The following is a 19,406-nucleotide window of genomic DNA, read 5'->3' on the forward strand; positions in this document are numbered from 1 at the left end:
CAGAAAAAGGTACACAAATTGCGATTTGTGTATCTTTTTTCCGCTTTTTTTTCGGAAGAGGCTTTTCCGGTGTTTGGCCCATCTATATGGGGCCAAATGTCAGAAAAATCTCCTCTTTCAGAACATCCCTTATTCCTCATAAAATGAGGAATACAGGGATGCCGAAAGAACATGTCCGTTTTTTCAGAAACTGTTCCAAAAAAGCAGAAGTGTACTTTGGACATGGCTGAGATTTTCCAGGATACCCTGGAAAAGCTTTGCACTGTAGACATAGCCTGTATCTTGTCCTCAGTGTAGACATAGGTCTATATCTTGAGTTCTATTCCTGGCTCTGCCATTGCCACCCACTCTATAGCCTTGGTTAAGACACTTTACCATTCTGACAGTTTCCTCAATAGCATTTTGCCCTCCTGTATCAGGGAGCACATACCCTGCACTGTAACAGGTGGGATTAAGACCATGTGGGCGGAGGAAGTCCCGTCCCCTCTCCCAGACTGGGCATGCTCCAAATGCTTGTGCTGTATAAAAGATAGCAGAGCAGCTCAGTTTGGGCTGCCCAGGGGAAGAGGACCTCCACCAGAACCACAGTGGGGAGACAGGGAGATGGCCACAATGAAAGCCCCACTGAATTCCAGAGAGATGTGGTTGCCTGAGACACAGAAGACCCAGTGACCACATGGTACTTGGATCTGACCACAGCAGTAGGAAGTAACCCAGGAAGGGAGCAGGAGCAGCCTCTCCCACCAAGGTACTCTCATCGTGTTTCAGCCAGATTCCACACTGAGGGAGTGGCAGGAGGTACTGCTGCTCACAGGGCCCTGGCTTGGGACCTGGTGGAGCAGGGTGGGCCCGGGTCCCCCTATCAGGGCATTAGCACCAACATTATCAACCCTAGCCAGTGGGCTGGGCTGTCCTGAACTGAGGGTTCCTTATTGACTCTAGCCAGTGGGCTGGGCTGCTCTGGACTGAGGGTTCCTTACTGACTTAGGTCACGTGATCTGGGGGGTGAGGGGGCAAGGTCATTTCTGGGTTCGGGGTTCCTCAGAGACTAAGATTATTTCGTGAACTGTAGAGACGGCCTGTTACCTCGTGGCCAATCAGGCGGCGTCCCACTTAGGAAGAGGGTTCCGCTTGGGACGGGGAGCACATACACCGCCACATGTCCATTTCATACTCTCATCTCTCAGGGGTGTTATGAAGTCTGTGCAGTGCTTTGAACATGTAAAGTACAATCAAGATACAGTAGACTTCCGATAATCCGGAACCTATGGGATGTAGGTGGTGCCGGATTATCAGATATGCCGGACTATCAGGAGGTACTATAAGCTGGTTATATACTGTATATAAAGTGTTCCTAGCCCTTTTTATTGTACATACTGTATACAGTATACTGTAATCTTTTAGTTTTTTTAAGCCTTTTTTTACCCTTTTTGCTCAGTTCAGCTGCTGCTGCTGTTAGCTTGTGACTCATTTTTGCGGAAGCTCACTCACTAGGCTCTTGCCATTTTGATGCCAGACTATCAGGAGTGCCGGACTGTTGGATGCCGGACTATTGGAGTTTTACTGTACTAAGTATCTCTCAGTGTGTGTGTGTGTAAGCAGCTATAAACCAGGGAGCAATACAAACACAGCTAGAGCCAGAATGGATCCAGATCCTGCATTCACTGAAAGTGCTACTTAAAATTGGGAATTACTAATAATTGAAAGTATTGTGATTTACATTACAATATAAGTGTTTGTCTCTCACTGCTACCTTGTTTCATGTTCAGTTGTCTATAATTCATGCCACTGCATCTCTGTCACTCACAGGATCACACCCTAATTCACAAGAAAGCCCTTTTGCATGCTACATAAAATTGTGCTGGGTATATGACATTCTCCTGATTTTAAGCACAAACTGAAACAGCAGAAGTTGTAACACAAAAGGGCTATTTGAAAGTACCCACCATGCTTTCACGAAGTTATTGGAAGCTGTTGCCTCAGTTCAAAACATCCATTTCACTTTCAGTCTCAAATAATGCACTGGTTTGAATATCTTGGTTACAATAATTTGAGAACACTTTTCTATTTACAAGTACATATTATCCATTTGGGAATACAAAAGCCACAAACTTTCAGTGCATATTTATTATACAGAAGTACATGTACTCAAAACATGTTTAAATCTATCTTACAAAACAGTCAAGTATCACAAGATGCCACAGGACTTCTTGCTGCTCTTACAAGAAAGCTATTTTTCTATTCTGATTTTAAATGATAGCTCTTAGAGATTTTAAAAAACCCATTTCCTAAACTCTTTATTCTGTCATCTTAACTTCTCCTGTGTTAGCAGAACTTGGATGTCATGGAAATAATTGCCCCAAACTGGTCTTTCACCAGTGTAAATCAGATGCAACTCAACTAAAGACACTGGGTAGCTGATAATTTCCTATTAACTTTTTTTTTTTTTTTGGTGGGCAACTCAGGTAATACTATTTTATTTTATTTTATTTTATTGGCATAAAGTGCCCTCTAGCTTTCAATTTTTAATAAAAAACACTTTTGGCTAAAAGTTGTGGTTCCAGATGTGGGGGGGGGAGTGGTTTTGGAGGAGATGGGGTACGGGATTGTCAGTCAAAATTTCCCACTAAAATTTTTGACAAAAAAAGACATTTACATTTTCATTGGGAGGTGGAGCATTATGGACCAAATTAGGGTGGGGAAATACAGGCCCGGGGGCTGGATGCAGCCCCCAATTTGCCTGGATCTAGTCCCCGTGGCTCAGGGCTACCTGCAGCATTGGGGAGCCTGCACTGCCACTCCAGTCCCCCCTCTATAGGACTGGTGTGCACAAAATCTACTAAACTTGGCCCTCCCCAGGCACCGGTGTGCAAGAGGAACATAAGGAGTGTCTTCTCAGTTATGGCCACGACAGTGAGGTTGGTTTTGTTTTTCTGCTTCACATTTGCTTGTGGTCCCCAACTAATTTTTCTATAGGTCAGCAGCCCCCTGACCCAAAAAAGGTTCCCTACCCCTGAACCGGTTCCCTACCCCTGAACCAGATCTAACAATGGAGCTAATAGCAATGAGAATTCAGAGTGGGTCCTATATGATTGTCCACCGAGCTGACAACACTTCTTAATATGTTAATGACATTTTCTGCCCTAGAAAATGGGTACTAACCAACTCTCTTCTAGTATTCTTCTAGAGTCTAGGAGTTCAAGCTTCTGTGTATTGGTGCACAGCTTGAGTCTCTCCTCACAAGTGGTGTGCTGAAACCACGTGCACTCTGCTACAATTCCAAATCATACTGGAATGCACAGCAGGGCAGCAAACACTCGTACACATCTTTTCAATGTCCTCGGTGACGCTGTGGATATGCTGCTTGTTGCTTTGCTTCCAGCATTAGAACCACTCAGTTCTTATTATGAACATGGCAGCTGTAGGATCCAGATGTACAGCCTCTGGAATGAATCTCCCAGTGGTGTCAGTTGGCTATCACTTTCCCTTTCTTCATTTTCTCAACAGATCTGGCGTGGTGATGCTGTGCATCATGCCAGCTTTATCCACTTTCACACAGTTTTCCTGTAACTGTGGTGAACTGACTCAGAGACGTGGTTTTTGATGTGGGAAAGGAACAAATTGCTCACAAAGAGCCTGCTTCTCCTGCTGTTCATGCTGCTTTAACACTATTGACCTGAATGGAGTCATCTCTGATTTACTCCACTGACAGCAGAATGAGTCTCAAAATGTATTAAAGCCTTTTAGCCAACAAAGTAAAATGTTGGTGTATATTTGTTTTTAGCTCTAAATTGGCTTGTCAAACATACTCTAGTTGCCACTGACACACAGATTCTGGTGTCCTAGAACTGAATGGGGTGGCTAATACAGTTTCTAGACATTGTTTTATATTGTACATTTGTGCACTTGTTTATAAAGTCGCCATTGTACACAGTTGAGACAATAGTCTCATTGTTTGTGGTTTTGATCACAGAGCATCCAGGGGTTTCTATAGCTCCTCTGTTGAAGTGTTCGTTCAAGTCAATCACTTGCAAAATAGGAATCAATTGCATCAGATTCTGATATGTTTAAACAACAAACACAACTTTTAACTGAAATTAATTAAGACGGTGTAAAATCTTCAGGTTACTTTCAATTAAAAGCAGTGGTGTTATGGAGTTGAATTGATGGGATTACTGTGTGAAATTTGTAATGAGGGCATAGCTAATTTGTATCCCAATTTCACAATATAAGTAAAAAGATAAAAGTAAAATGAGAAGAGAAAAGCAGGGTTTTGGTTGTAAATCTGTACCAGATCCTAAATCTACAGGGTGGTTGCCCTTCACTTAATATTGTGACCAGTTCTGCTTCTAAAGGAAGTAGTTTCTGAGTACAGCTGATGACTAAGATGAAGGAATGTCTTACTCCTCTCCCATCATTGTAAAGTGAATCACACTGAGGACAAACTGATGAACATTCCTAATACATGAGGATAGTAATTCAGAGGAACTCTAACAGTACTTCAAAATCCAGTGCCAAGGAAAACACACTTCTTAATTTTGGTTTAAATGAAAGGGCATCATAGCACAACTTGTTAATCACTATTCATTTATATGGCAGAGAACGCAGCCTAGATGAATAAGGCAATATGCATATTTCATGGCTAGCCTATTTCTTGACTAGGTTAACTTTTGAGATTCCATTTCTGGAATCAGAATAACTTGGTTTGGTTTTTTTGTTTCTTAAATCTATCAAAGTACAGAGTGGAGACATTACCATTCTAAAACGGAATGAGGAATTCAGAAAGCATTTGTGAAAAATTGTATTTCAGTGCTATATGATTATGTTTTGTCATAAATCACACAATTAGCATGCTCAACTAATATCTAAACCAATCAAATGGCAAAACTTAATAGATGAGATGTGAGTTAGAAAGTGTTACCTACTTGGTAGAGCACTAAACGAGGACTCAGACGATCTGGGTTCTATCCTCAGCTCTGCTGTTGCCCTGCTGTGTCATCTTTTCTTTCATGCAGATGTAAAAACTCTTGTGTCCCAAGTTCGGCAACTAGAAGAGAGTTTCTGCATCAAGGGAAGCTAGATGGTGTAATTGAGATGTTGAATTGAACTTTGTCACTCCTGGTCGGACAATGTCACCTTGCTGGGTTAAACTATGTGGGAAATGGAAGTGATGGTTGCAACATAAAAGGGAGTGTACTTTTGCCAGGACTCTTCAACGTCTATATAAATGATCAGCTCATCTTGAAATAAGAAGTTTTTAAATCTATACAGATGATAATCTGTGCATCACTGCCTATGCCAAGGATTTTGCCTAGACTAAAGTATGTTGATATCTGTGCTGTTTGGGCTCTCAGTCTATTTCACAAGCATCAGTTGCTTGCCAACCCAGCCAAAATGCAAGTGAGTCTCCCCCCCTCCCCCATTTTTATTGATCTCATAATTCTAGACAACTCAGCATCATCTGATGGGGGTATCAATTGTCCACTGCTGAAATCCTGTTTACCTTGGAATGACTCTAGTCTGCAGGCTCCCCTTCAAGGAACATGTGGAGAAAACAAAAAGTGAAACTAGCACTTAGAATAGCACATTCTAGAAGGTTGCAAATTCAAAATGTGGAACTAACCTAGCAATGCTAACAGTCACCACACTTGCACTTTGCTACTTGACAGCTGAATTCATGTGACTAGAGTGGAGAAGATCATCTCATGCAAAGAAGCTGATCCTGTCCTGAATGACCTCTGCTAAATCCCAAGATGTATAAAACCAACAAATGTGAAAAGCCTATATATGCTCTTCACAGGACCAGATATCAGGAGAGCAGACACAAGTAAAATAGAATGATTACCTGATATCCACTAGACCACACAGCAGGAGTTAGCTGCCTAAAATTGCAGAAAAGCTCCTAAAGGAAACATGAAGAATAGAAGATCTTGCCAAAACTTCAGCATGGGCCATATGTGCCAAATGAGTGGGGAAAAAAACTATGATTTGTGGTCAAATGATATGAGATGATGATCATAGTGGGTCATGCTGAGCAAGTCTGTTAAACCCTCTGATGCCTAAGCTTCCCCATCTGTATAATGAGGCTATGTGCCTCCGGCATCCACTCCACCCCGTTTTCCTGAACTGAACCATCCTGTAGCACATATTAGCTGAAGTACAATGTGTTTAGAAACAGAGCAGCTGCTGGGAAGATAGTGGGGTCAGAGGACAAAAGCCTCACTTCTGCTCTGCCTCTGTATGCTGCATTAAAGGTCTAGAATGGCATAAAGAGTCCTAAAAGTCCTTCACCTGGCCCGGGGAAAATTTTTCCAGTGCAGGAAATTGTGGATGTCAGCTGTACAGTTGGCCTCCTTGACTCCCTCACAAACCTGGTGTAGAATGCGGGCATGACCTCTGCACTGGGCACTGTAGTCATGTAAGACAGTGCTGTAGTTTTGGGGGCAACCCTGGGAGGCTGTCATCACTTGGGTCCCCAGAGCTGTGTTAATTGTTCTGGGGGGCCACTCTAGCCTCTGGAACATCCCAGAGTTGAGAGGACATAAAAGCGACTTAAAACCACTATAGTCCTTCTTTTCCTATGTGCCTAAGTATGTTTGTTGCTTTTAAAGTTCTGTAACAATATTTGACAGGATAGGGAGCGCACAGTGTTTTTCTTTTTAATAGACTGCCATTTGTGTGACGGTTCAACTTGATTTTTAAGACGTTATCTCATCAGTTCCCTAGGAAACTGATTACTATTCTTTTGCTTGTTTTTGGTTTTTTTTTTATTGTTGTTCCAGTGTCTCTTTGATTAGAACCAAGTCCCCAGATTCAAACTTTGTGGGAAATTGGGAACTAGATGCAGATTTTTCAGGCTGGCATTCACTTAGAGTTTTACAGAGTGGTACTTTTTTTTTGTATTTTTGTAACCGATGAAGAGCATAAATATCACTGTCTGTTTTTTAAAAAACTTATCGTTACTTCATTTCTTAATAGTCCAATTATGTTTTCGGATTCAGTCCATCAGAAGGGCTTGAGTAGTCAAGTTAAATGCATATGATTGCATTTTTTAAAAAATTCTCCCTCTCCGCATAAAATGTAATGTCCAACAGTTTTTGATTGGCTGGTCAGGCCCAGAAAGATGGTTCCTTTCCACCATACCCGTGACTGCATGCCAAAGGGCAAGTTGGCTTTTCACTTTTTTGGAAGAACCTCACCAAACTTTTTTCTATTGGTATTCCTTCCAAGCTGGTGAATGTGCAGTGTTACATTCTGGCAAAATCATTAAGGGAAAGTGCACGGAATACAAAAGTAGAAAAATAAGAAATTATATTTACTATTTTTCTTCACTCGTTACATTATTTGATTTTTTTTTAAAAGGGAGAAAATAGAGGAAGTTGGATTTATTTTGCTGAGAATTAACCCTTCACTCCACTGCATACTTCAACTCAAAATTACTTCTTTTAGGGTTTTTGTCGTCTTGTTGTCAACCGCTTTACTTTTAGATCCCCAAATGTTTCTGATTCTGATCCTTCCCTATCTGTTCTCAAGATTCTCTTTTTTCCCCTCCCCTCGGCCTCCTTCCCCCACTCTGTTTCTTTTCCTGTGACACTGCCAGGTACCAGAAAGTGAGACACATCTTTAATAGATCATTTGTTCCTCAGCAAATATTCCCGGCTATTCCTTCTGTGGAATCTCCCCAATACTAGACTTTTCTGATGGACCAGCTGGTGTTTTCCATTCTTTAACCTGAAAGAAGTGATAAAGAGCAGAAAGGGGGAAGGAAACTTCAAGAGGTTCAGATAAATTCAGATTAATATGAGACATTTTGAGGGCCTCTCCAAAGTGATTCAAGGTTTTCAACTCTGAATTTCACTAGTGTGGATCCTGACAATTCTTCTGTTGGTATTTGGTCAACATTTATGACACTCTCTTCTTTCCTATCTTTCACATTGCCCTGTACACAATTTGCTACAGCTTGGTTGTGGGGTTGTTCTATTGTGTGTGTGTGTGTGTGGGGGGGGGAGGGGTTTAAGATGAGCCACCATAATCTTAATTTTATGAACAATTCTATCAAATGGTATGACCATTAAGAGCCCCTACCTCTTTGTCTAAGATGAAGGGTGGTATTTTTGTTTTTTCTGGACTATATTTTTAATTTACTTTCCACCTACCTAAATACTCCAGGCATTTTTTTCCATCGTGCTATACATTGCTTGGCATTATTGCTGTGGCATTGGAAGCTGCTGTATTATGTGCCAGCAGTGGCATTTGCACTGTCCTCCATTAGCCTTATAAAGGGTGTATGGTTTTTGAAAGGGGTATGTAATGAGGTTTAATTAATACTTAAAAGTTTCTTAGAGGATAAGTGCTCTAGAAATGTAACATACATTTTAGATCTATAAAGCAGGCTGTGGTGAAACACTATTTTGTAATTTTTGTAGGGGGGGGGGGAGGGAGGCAGAAAATGTTCCTATACTGACCGATACTTCCAGAAGTGCATTCTGGCACTTCCTGTTTTAGGACTCCCGCACTGAAAAGTACTTTGCGCTCCATTCCCCAGTTCTGTGGACCATAACCAGATCTGACACTCTGGCTGCTTCAGGAAGTAGAACTATGTCCTGGAGTCCTCATCAGTTAATTCTCCTAAGTCCATGAGTAGCAAGTTAATTTTTTTCTGCACGCAGTTCTACAAGATTAGTTTTCTCCGTCGTTATCTCTTTTGCCTGTAAAATTTCTACATCTGGAACAAAACAGAGCCCCCTAACTTCACCTCTTTCCTCAGAAAAGGATCATACTACGTGTGCGTGTGGAGAAAGGCATGTTAGTAATAAGTGAAGGAAATGGCTGGGGTCAACTAGGGCTGTCAGACAGTCCAGATGAAATTCAAACAGGGAATTGTGGTGATGATTTTTGAGAAAGTTGGGTGATGGAACTTTGAAAATGAACAGTCTTTAATCTCGGTTTGGCTGAAACATACCCGAAAGCTTAGGTCAGACCTGCAAGGTTCAGTGCTCTTAAACATACAAGATATGGAATTATTGTCGGTTCCCACTTTTTTCCTGTTTACTGAAGCACTCTAACTACATATTGTGGAGGGAACTCAAACCTCCTTGGAATACTTGTAGATTTTTTTTTTATACTTAGTTTATTGAATTATTTTAAAAAATACATATGGTAGTAATTGTCTAGCAAAATGGTTTATATCTAGAAACAACTGGCAGACAAAGGAGGAAAAACTGGGAACAGTTAGTCTCCAAGAACATTCCCAAAGGACAATATTTGCAACAATAGGAAGGATAATGTACTAGAATGAAAGGCATAAACCAGAGTTACACTGTAGTCTTTTTAAGCTCTGTTATCAGTTGTCCTAGGATCTAAATTCTGTTTGAGATGTGTTTTTATTTATAAGCATGAAAACGATTGACAGATTTAAATGAAAGGTAAGTGTGTGTCAGATTCTTGGCAAACGGTTGATGCTGCAACTCTTGGGTGGTGTCAGGGAGAGAGAGAGAGAACACAGTCCTGAAAGGACCTCAGCATCCCGAAAATTCTAATCACAACCCATTACCCCATGCATGTTTGTTATGTCTATAGAGCTCTTTTAAAATAAAAATAATCTACCCACATATGGCATGCTACAGCTTAGCTAGCTTCATGTATCTAGCTAAAAAGAGTTTGTCTTGGTCACACAGTTTGTGGTAATTATCTCTCTCTGGTGTTGCAAGCTTTTTCCTCCCCTCCTTATCCTGCCCCAAATGGCCGATTTTTTTTTTTTTTGGTGTTTTATGGGAAGTAGCGGCGGGGGGGCATGTGTTTTGTTTTAGGATCATGTTGCCATTAACTCAGTTTAAGGCATAACAATAGTTAGACAAAATTGATAGTGTGCTTAGGCAAATATTGAGAGAAAGCATCTCACAAATCTTTTTGTTACAAGAGAGGCTCAGTTTTTTTGTTATTGTAAGGGGATGGACAGAGAATAGTGAGTGTGTCTGCAGATTTTCAAAAAGGCAGTCTCTATGGGATACAGTACACAGACAGTAAATACGCATGCGTGTGCACACAACCTCAATATAGATAAGTTTAAAATAATAATATGAATAATAAAAAAGAGCAAATAACACTTTGCAGACATCTAACACAGTATAGTTTACCCTGGCATGAACTACAGTCTAATGATGGAATAACAACATTTGGCACTGGCCAGCAGATACAACTCAGCAACAATGGCTGCACTGTAGCCCGCGTGGTTTATACAATTGCCTAGTGCTTTACTTGGGGCAAAGAATTTTAAAACAGAGGCAAAGCAGAAAAAATAAATGAGCGGGTTCAAGTTTACTGCAATATAAATACACATACACATTACTGCAGATGTTATTCATTGGCAAATGCTGCCATATAATTATGTTGTGTGCTTCATAATATTTTAATGAGCTTTTTACTCTAAATAGCAACAAAAATGGAACAATAAGACGCTCTTTAGGAGGAAGGTTTTTTTTTTTCTTTTTTTCCTTTTGGTAAAAGCTCATAACAGGTTATGTAAAACATCAGGCAAAAATGTCTGATTCCAATAAAGTGGAATTGATTCTAATATGTGGATAGTTTTTGAAGCAGTTTTTTTTAACAGTTCATTTGTGCTAAAGGTTACAGCGTAATTCTGGTTGGTTTTATTTATTCATTTGTATTTGGGATGGGGGAAAAGAGGGAAAAGCCCTGAAGTGGAATTGTTGCAAGAATGCTGTTAATATATTATGCCAATTAAAATCTTGAAATAAATAATAAACCACTTAATATGTAATGTAAATGTCATGCTGATTTTAAGCATTGTTATGCATAGTTCATATCTCTCTGGGGGATGGATGCTTAGGCAGTCAGAGGAGGGGTACTCTTCTATTTAACTTTGCCAGGATGAATTGCTTTGAAAACCAGCTGAAGTTTGATAACTATACTAGTAATCGGTCTTTTCATATAAATGACCTGTTAGCATTAGAAGATTTTTTTTCTATCCCATAATATGGCACATCCCCAGCTACCAAAGCAGAAACACTATAGCACAATAATCTACTTGGATTTCACATGCCACCAGTTATGGGTTCTTTACATAAAACCTTCTGTGCTTTCCTTTTAAAAAGATTAAGGCTACGTCTACACTGGCCCCTTTTCCGAAAGGGGAATGCTAATTTTAAACTTCAGAATAAGGAAATCCGCGGGGGATTTAAATATCCCCCGCAGGATTTAAATAAAGATGTCCGCCGCTTTTTTCTGGCTTGTAGATAAGCCGGAAAAAAGCGTCTAGACTGGCCCAATCCTCCGGAATAAAGCCCTATTCCGGAGGATCTCTTATTCATACTTCTTATGCCTATTCTCTTATCTACAAGCCGGAAAAAAGCGGTGGACATCTTTATTTAAATCCCACGGGGGATATTTAAATCCCCCGTGGATTTCCCTATTCTGAGTTTAAAATTAGCATGCCCCTTTCGGAAAAGGGGCCAGTGTAGACGTAGCCTTTGTGTAGGGACAGTGCTTTTGGGGCCTGATTCTGCTTTCATAGCAATCAGTAGGAATTTTCCCCTACAATGCTTACGTTACAGTGGAGGAGGATTGGGTCTTTAGCACAGATGGGTGAAATCAATGGACAGAAAACAATATGGTATACTTCTTATATACTCTATGCGCCAATATTTAACAACTCCTGCTCCTATTCATTTCAATGGGAAAACTCCCATTGATATCTATAGGAGGAAGGGTCGGCCTTGAGCAGAGTAAATTCTTCATATTTAGGGTTTCTGAACTAGAAAGTACAGAAGGTGGCATGACAGAATAAAATCCAAGTGGATTATTATGGTACAAGATTGTTTTGGGATCAAAGGCTCTAGACGTGCCCTTGAAAAAAATCTCATGTCCCCCCAACACAGCCAGAGATCAGAAAAATGCAGCATTTAACACAGAAGGATTAGTGTGCCAAGTAACTTTTCTCATTGTTTTTAAAAATGAAAATTTCAGCAGATACTAGAACTAACAGATCGGTGACACTCTAACCGGCTATACGAACCAGCTATATTTGCAACTTTACAAATCCTACACTAGTTTATCATTCCCTGAAATCTTATTGAAGTCACTGGATAGTCTATAGATAAATCCAGAATTTGGCCCTTAATTTCTATATACTTCTCTACATTGATTTATTAAAAACAAAATCCTGAATTCCATTCCTTATCCAAAGCTGCACTGTGTGCAGGCACAGTCAGTTGTGTAGAAGGAGCGCAGAGTAGCCATACAATAGATAGGCTATATGTTGGGTTGGCCAGCATTCCTTCCAGGCACATTCCCATTGAAACTTATGAGAGGGAATCCTAGGTGAATAAGACTTTAAATTCACAGTAGCCAATGAAATGTTGGAGTGAGAAGAAGAGAGAGAAGCGGGGATGCCACAGAACCAAGAGAAATGTAAAAGTAAGTGAAGAAAGGCAATGAAGACACTTTTTCAAACCCAGTTCCGCTATCTCTGCTTTGTTTTCCCTCACCCATAATGTTGTGCCCTAGCATGAAGTAAGACCAACTTGATTATGTGAGACTTTTGTTATAATTTCGTAGTGGAGTATTCAAGCTTGAGATCCAAACATTACAGAAGGCCAGAAATCAGCACAGTGACTCTTGATTTCTGAAGCTGTGAAGTCAGAAAGCATGCAGGTCTAGGAGTTTACCCTAGTGATCTGAAGTCTGCTCCCTAGAAAAGAAACTTCCTTTGAACACTTTAATCCTGTCCATTTAAAACAAAAAAACAAACCCACAGACTACTTCTGAAGGAGTCTGTGTTAAACGTGCAGATTCTTTGCCACTACCTTGTGAATACACCAATCTGTGTATAGAAAGTGGGTAGGGAATCATAGTCATTCCCTATCTGCTGCTACTAATTATTTATAATAATAGGTATTTCAAAAGACTGCTTTCAGTTCTATTCCAATTAAACAATAAATACACATATCAAAGTCTGAGTATTAAAATTCAGAATTAGACTTGCCTCCTGTAATGCCTACAACAGGTCAGATTGTGTACAGCAGTGGTCTACTGGTAGACCATGAAGTCTTTAACAGGGAATCCTGGGTGGTTTGGCTGGAAGAGTATCAAGTACCAGCACTTCAGCTGCCCTGTCTCGCCCTCCTTCCCCCCGCTGTGCTGCACCTGCCCTCTGCCTTGGAGCCTGCTGCTTGCTGTGCAGGGTGGGGAGGCAGAAAAGGGAGGCCACTAATGTCAGTGTCCCCCCCTCCTCCCACCCCTGTACCCCATCTTCAGAGTGATCAGGGCAGAGCCTTGGAGAAGGGGCAAGGTGGGGCTGAGCTTTGAAGAAGGGGTGGGGAAGGAGGTGTGGGGCAAGGGTATTTGGGTCTGAGGTAGATCCTGGATTGACTTAAATTTAAATAGTGATCTTCTACTTAAAAAGGTTGGAGACCACTGGTGTAGAGAGTACTCAATCAGTTCTTACATATTTCCTGTTGGGGGGGGGGGGGTGGGCGTGTGCACTTATCCAGTGAGAAGGTCCAGTAAAGCTCATGAGGGAAATCCTGGGACACCCTACATGAGTGCACATAAGACTTAAAAGCCGTGGTCATCAGAGCAAGTGCATAAGAACTGCAGAGAGCCTGTAAAGGAGGACTAGGCAGATTCATTTTCTCCATGGAGAGATCTATGTAGTGAGTCACCACAAAGATGAGTATATGCAACCTCACTTTTTTTTCCCCTATTTTCTTTTTTCCACTCTGATTTTTTTTTTCAAAATTTGAGAAGTTTTGGAACATTTCAGAATGACAGCATGAAAAAATGAACCTGCATAATTCTGCCCAACTGGAATTTTTCTGAAATTGGAAAGTTGTTTTTGCATTGTTACAGAATGGGAAATAAGGGGGGAAGGGTGGAGGTGTGTGTAAGGAACAAACTGCCTTGGATATAATGTCTTGTGTTTGGAAAAAATATATAATTTCTAAAAGCTTAGATTTGATTAAAAATATAAAGTATGAGGAAAATCCTTCCATTTTGAACCTTCTGAAATGGAAATAACATCAACATTTTGAAACTGTTTTCAGACTTGTTTTTAGACCAGTTCCAGTGCTGATACCAATGGAGCTGCCTCCAGGGGTGCCCGTAACATTTGCTGCTGTACACATGTTTCTTAATAGCACTGAACCTTGCTCAGTTTTCTTCAGTTTCAGGTTTTACTTAGCCTTAGGGAATATGAATATTTGTCACTTTTGGAAAGACGGTATCCTCTTTCTTGCATGCTGATGCTCTTTACTAGCAAACATTTGGGGTAGTCATATTTACCCACATCCTCTTTCCTATGAATTATACAAATGAGGGCTAATAGCACTATTTTACTGTGCCAAACCTTTCTTTTAACGCAGTGTATTTTACAGAAGAGCAATATTAGGACTCTTTAGATGTTTAAGTTAATCCTCTTTTTTTTTTTCATATCCGTCCCCATGGATATCTGGCTTGCCTTAGTGCTGTGAATCCAACTATTCAGACAGAGAAAAATATTAGTATAATTTTTTGGAATGTGCTATGTGGAATAGCCTCTCTCTAAATCAGGCAGCTGTCACTTTTTTTTGGACGGATACCTCACCAGAGTCGTCATCCTTATTATTATTATTATTATTAAACCCTTGTACTCTGAGTGGAGCATAGGTCATCTACAAGTCTCCTCCACTTCACTCTGTCTTGAGACAAAACTTCAAGTGCACTCTAGAAGTACCCCAGTTGTTGTCCTTCAATGTCAGTAGATCTTCTCCATGTTGTCTGAGGTCTTCCTCTTTTACATTTTCCTTGCGGGTTCCATGTGAGAGCTTGATGGACTATGCTGGATGATGGTTTTCTGAGAGTGTGGCCTAGCCATCCCCACTTTCTTCTCTTCATTTGAATGTCAAGTGGTTCTTGTCCTGCTCTGTTCCAAAGCTCCTCATTTGTGACAAAGTTTTGCCATTTGATGTGAAAGATGTACCGCAGGCATCTGTTTATGAATGTAGCTTGTGATTTGAAGACTTTTTAGGATGCCAGGTCTTGCATCCATTCAAGAGCACACTCTTCCCATTTGTGTTGAAGATCCTCAGTTTCATCTTCACAGATATTATTTGTGAGCTCCATATGGAACAAAGAGTCTTGAATGCACAGTTGCTTTCCCTATCCTAGCAGTGATATCCTTGTCTGTTCCTCTGTCTCTGCCCATAATGCTCCCCAAATAGATAAACTGCTCTGCATCTTCCAGATCATCCCCTCCCAGTGTGATGGTGTTGTTGTTGGACTGGTTAATGCTGTGCCAACAATAAAAAGGTATCTCTCTCAAAAGTTATCAAAACCAGCTTTTTCACGTGTTTTCATGTCCCTTATGTATGTCAGGGCTTTTCCAGAGCTAGCTATTTAGTGCCGTGTTTCCTCCTGGGAATCTGCTCTGTCCAACACTAATTGTACTCCCATTTCTAGCACCATTGGATTAACAGATAACTTGTCACTGGTTTGTGTGCATGGCTATGGATCTAGAATTATATATACTTTGCAATATATTTGCACAATAGTATCCCTACTAAATTCTGTTGAAGTAAATGAAATATTAAGAGTTGCCTTATAGTTTAAATATCACAGACAGTGTGTTTTTTGCTTTGAAGATTCAATTGGTTAATAAAAATACATGGCCCTTCTAACACACAGTCATTACATTATGCTATTGATGAGGGAATTTTCAACTTTCAAAACAAGATCATCTTCTCAGATCTTGCCAAAAAGGCCTGGATCAACATACCCCAGTGCAGTGGAGAAAGTACACCGAGAAAAGCATTTTCAACCACTTCATTTTAGAGCATAGAGTTCCTGCTGTAATGTCTCTTGTGTTGTGATAATTCTATTGTGGCTCGGCAATGGGATAAAAGCATTATGAGCAGATAACAATATTCTTCAGAGCAGGGACCATGTCTTTTTTCCTTTGTACTATGCCCATTAGAGTGGGGGCTAGTCTCCCTTAAAGCCTCTGAATGCTACTGTAATATAGATAACCAATAAGGAGACATTAAGGAAGTCTGAAGTAATGGGAGAGCAATAGAAAGTTTCTTTAGCAATGTGTTCCCCGCACCTTCCCCCCAAAACTACTTTCAATAGTACCTTAGGGTATGTCTATACTGCAACTGAAAACAAAACAACCCATGGCACCAAGTTTCTGAGCCTGGGTCAACTGATTCGGACCCTGGCTTGAGACAGAGTCCAAATTCTGAATTCCTCCCCTTCCCCATAGTTTCAAAGTTTGGGCTCCAGTCCAAGCCTGAATGTGTACACTGCAATTTTTAGCCCTACGAGCCTGCCCCCATCTGATCTGGAGTCAGACATGGCCATGCGTCAGTCTTTTATTGAAATGTATAGAGATACTCTTAGGTACAAGGTATGTCTTTTATGGCACTTATTTTCCCCTCTGCCTCTGGCTGGCCAACAATTTATCATGACCTCTCCAAGGAAAGTCTCACTCCCTCTTTACAATGTTCTCCCAAGGAAAGTAAAGAAAAAAAATCCTCTTCCATACTCCTTTGACCACCCACCCACAAGCTTTGGTTTTATGTATGTCTGAGGTGACAGATCTTCCTTCAAGATTCCACTACTATATGTCATTGGCTAATATATGTAGCTCCAGCAGGATGGAGTCGTGTTTAAAAAAATGATTAAAAAAAACCATTAACCAGAAATGGAAAATTCACTGATAATGGTTGCTGGATAATAGGAGTGCTAGAAACTTTCCTTCCTTCACTTTTTATACTGCAAATCCTTATCTGCTTTAAGAACGGCTCATGCTGTTCTCATACCCCATGCTCCTGAAAGAGAATGTGGTCAAAATCCTAGCTTGTAGGTGTTGGGAGAGAGATGGCAGACTACAGAACTCATTTATAATGGTGATGTTATTAGAGACATTGTCCATTTGACTACTTGACTTTCTTTATGGTGTATAAAGGTCTAGAGTGTGTCCCTTAATCTACTTACTAACATCACACGTAAACTGGTGGTGAGACCTTTCTCTGAATACTGTGAATGCAAACCATTCCAGGTCTTCTGCCCAGTGACTAAAGCTGCTTCTTTGTATGCGGTATTCTTTCACAAAGAGCCTACCAAATTCACAGCCCATTTTGGTAAATTTCAAAGTCATAGGATTTAAAAAAATTGTAAATTTCTTGATTTCAGATATTTAAATCTGAAATTTCACAGAGTTGTAATTGTCCTGATCCAAAAAGGAGACAAGAGGATCACAAAGTTATTGGGGGCAGGGAGAGAGGAAGGAGGGAGTTTGCAGTGCTGTTACCCTTATTTCTGTGCTGCTTCTGGTTGAGGAACTGCCTTCAGAGCTGGTGGCTGGGGAACAGCTGCTGCTGACCTGGAGCCCAGCTCTGAAGGCAGTGCAGAAGGGTGATAGTGCTTCAAAGCTCCGATCACCAACCTCCACAACTCCCTTTTTGGATCAGGATGATGACCTCCAATTTGAGAAATGCTGGTCTTCCCAATGAAAACCAGTATAATATTGGGTAACAGCACATAGAAGAACAGATTTTTCAGCCAATTATGCATTTTTCATAACAAATTTAGAATTTCTGGCACCAAATTAATTCCTTACCTGTATTCTGCATTGATATAAGTGGAATTAACAGTCAGCAGAATTATAGCTGAGATGAATTTGGCCTATCTTACATGCATATCTGCAACACGTTTATCTTGTCTTCTGTTTTTCTGAATATTATCCATGGTATTCAATGGAATACATCTATGGAAATAAAAAAATATGGCCATGAGCACATAGAATTGCCAGCAAAACCAAGAATGTAAAAATTACTTTATTTTTTTTTTAAACAATGTGGGGTTATTTTGGTTTTTTGATTGTGGTATGGTAGAGCTTTGAGAAGTAAAACTGGCAAGTAAGAAATTAATCCTTTGCTTTGGCCTTGGTGTCTAAAAACAATTCAATCTATACAGGCATTCACTGAAAAAAGATTCATATTTACTGTTCTAGATACAGGGACAGAGGCTAAGAATAAAATCTATTAATCACAATTAATCAAAATAATATTAAGCATAGTAACTTATACACAGTCAAGTGAAAATTACTTTTGTGCTTGTGGGTGTGCAGAAGTAAGCCTATAGATTTCTATCTGATACAAGACTGGTTTACATCCCAATTAGAGTTTATTGATTCTACTTATTAAAATATTTTTTTGGTTGAAGTTTAGAACATGGAAGTATTTGTATGGTGTCTTGGAACTATATGTGGTGTTTAATTGCTAGGATATTTTTTCTCAGAGAAAGTGGTTGAGAGAGAGTAAGTGGCAAAATCTAATTTTACCAAATAGGTTATTACTAATAAATCTCCTCTGGTATCCTCTACACTAAAAGTGAGCCATTCTACTGATATAGCACTGTGAAAAAGGGGGATCAATGCAAAGTGACATTATCCAAACATCCCTTGAAAATGCTGACTGCTCCTTACAACAGGAATCCCAGGGTATGTCTAGATTTGCTTTCACTTTCAAAAGGAGATATGCAAATTTGTCAGTATTTTGCATATCATCTTCTGATTATTTGTTTTTTAAAGCTTTTTTTTCTTTTTGGGGGGGAGGGGAAGCAAACAGTTTTAAATGCAGTTCTTTTGGGGAAAAAAACAACCATCATTTTTGGAAAGAACCCATAAACCTCAAATTTGAGGAAGAAGGTTCTTTCGGATTCTCCCTCCCCTCCCCCTTTTTTTTAAAGAACCGCATCTAAACTGCTTGCTTTTTTTAAAAACAACTCTTTCGAAAAGCGATCAGAAGAAGATATGCCAATTACCGCATAATTTGCATATCTTCTTTCAAAAGTGAAATCAATTCTAGAAGTACCCCCAGAGCTAGGAGGCCCCCTTCCAGGAATGGGCTTCAGTTGAATTTCAAAATGTCCATGCTGATATCTTGAGAGAGTGAAATCTCACTATTCTACTTTCTAAAATAATTGCTTTAGATACTATTGTATCTAACAACCTCCTGGAAATTTAACATTAAATCTGTCTCCTAACCACCATTTTTAAACTTCATCCATGCTTTCTATTACAGTCAGAATATTCCTGAATGTGGGACTGTTCATGCTGACGACTTTATTTGAAGGGGAAAGGAATCCCTTTTAATGGTGATTTGCTTTGTGAGTCAATACTATGGTGCTTTGCTGTCTTTTTTTATTTTCCTAAAGCACCATTCCAAGATTCAGTAAACCCAATGGATTAACACTCATGCAAAAGGTAGAGAGTAATAATATGCAGATGAAGTTTGCAGTTTACCAACCTGACAGTGTCAATGGGCCAACCTACTGATGCCATAGGTTAAGGACAGAAATCACATCAGCTTCCAGAACTTTTCTGTTCTCAAGTTGATGGGCAAAAC

The 19,406-nt window shown here is 40.0% G+C and overlaps 1 long non-coding RNA gene across 3 annotated transcripts in view; it reads left to right on the plus strand.

Annotated features, from left to right (window-relative positions):
• The window catches only part of LOC142829819 (uncharacterized), a 195,494-nt gene that overhangs the window by 70,061 nt on the left and 106,027 nt on the right, over window positions 1–19,406 (plus strand). Inside the window, exon 1 of one of the 3 annotated variants that reach the window (XR_016349850.1) lies at window positions 8,436–9,425. The exons of the other annotated variants lie outside the window; for them this stretch is intronic. This is a non-coding gene — a long non-coding RNA (uncharacterized LOC142829819). Of the gene's footprint in view, window positions 1–8,435; window positions 9,426–19,406 lie in introns of those variants that run through there. 3 annotated transcript variants of the gene reach the window in all.

Source organism: Pelodiscus sinensis, chromosome 6 (assembly GCF_052426305.1).
Source record: "Pelodiscus sinensis isolate ZL-2025 chromosome 6, ASM5242630v1, whole genome shotgun sequence".
NCBI classification, from domain to species: domain Eukaryota; kingdom Metazoa; phylum Chordata; order Testudines; family Trionychidae; genus Pelodiscus; species Pelodiscus sinensis.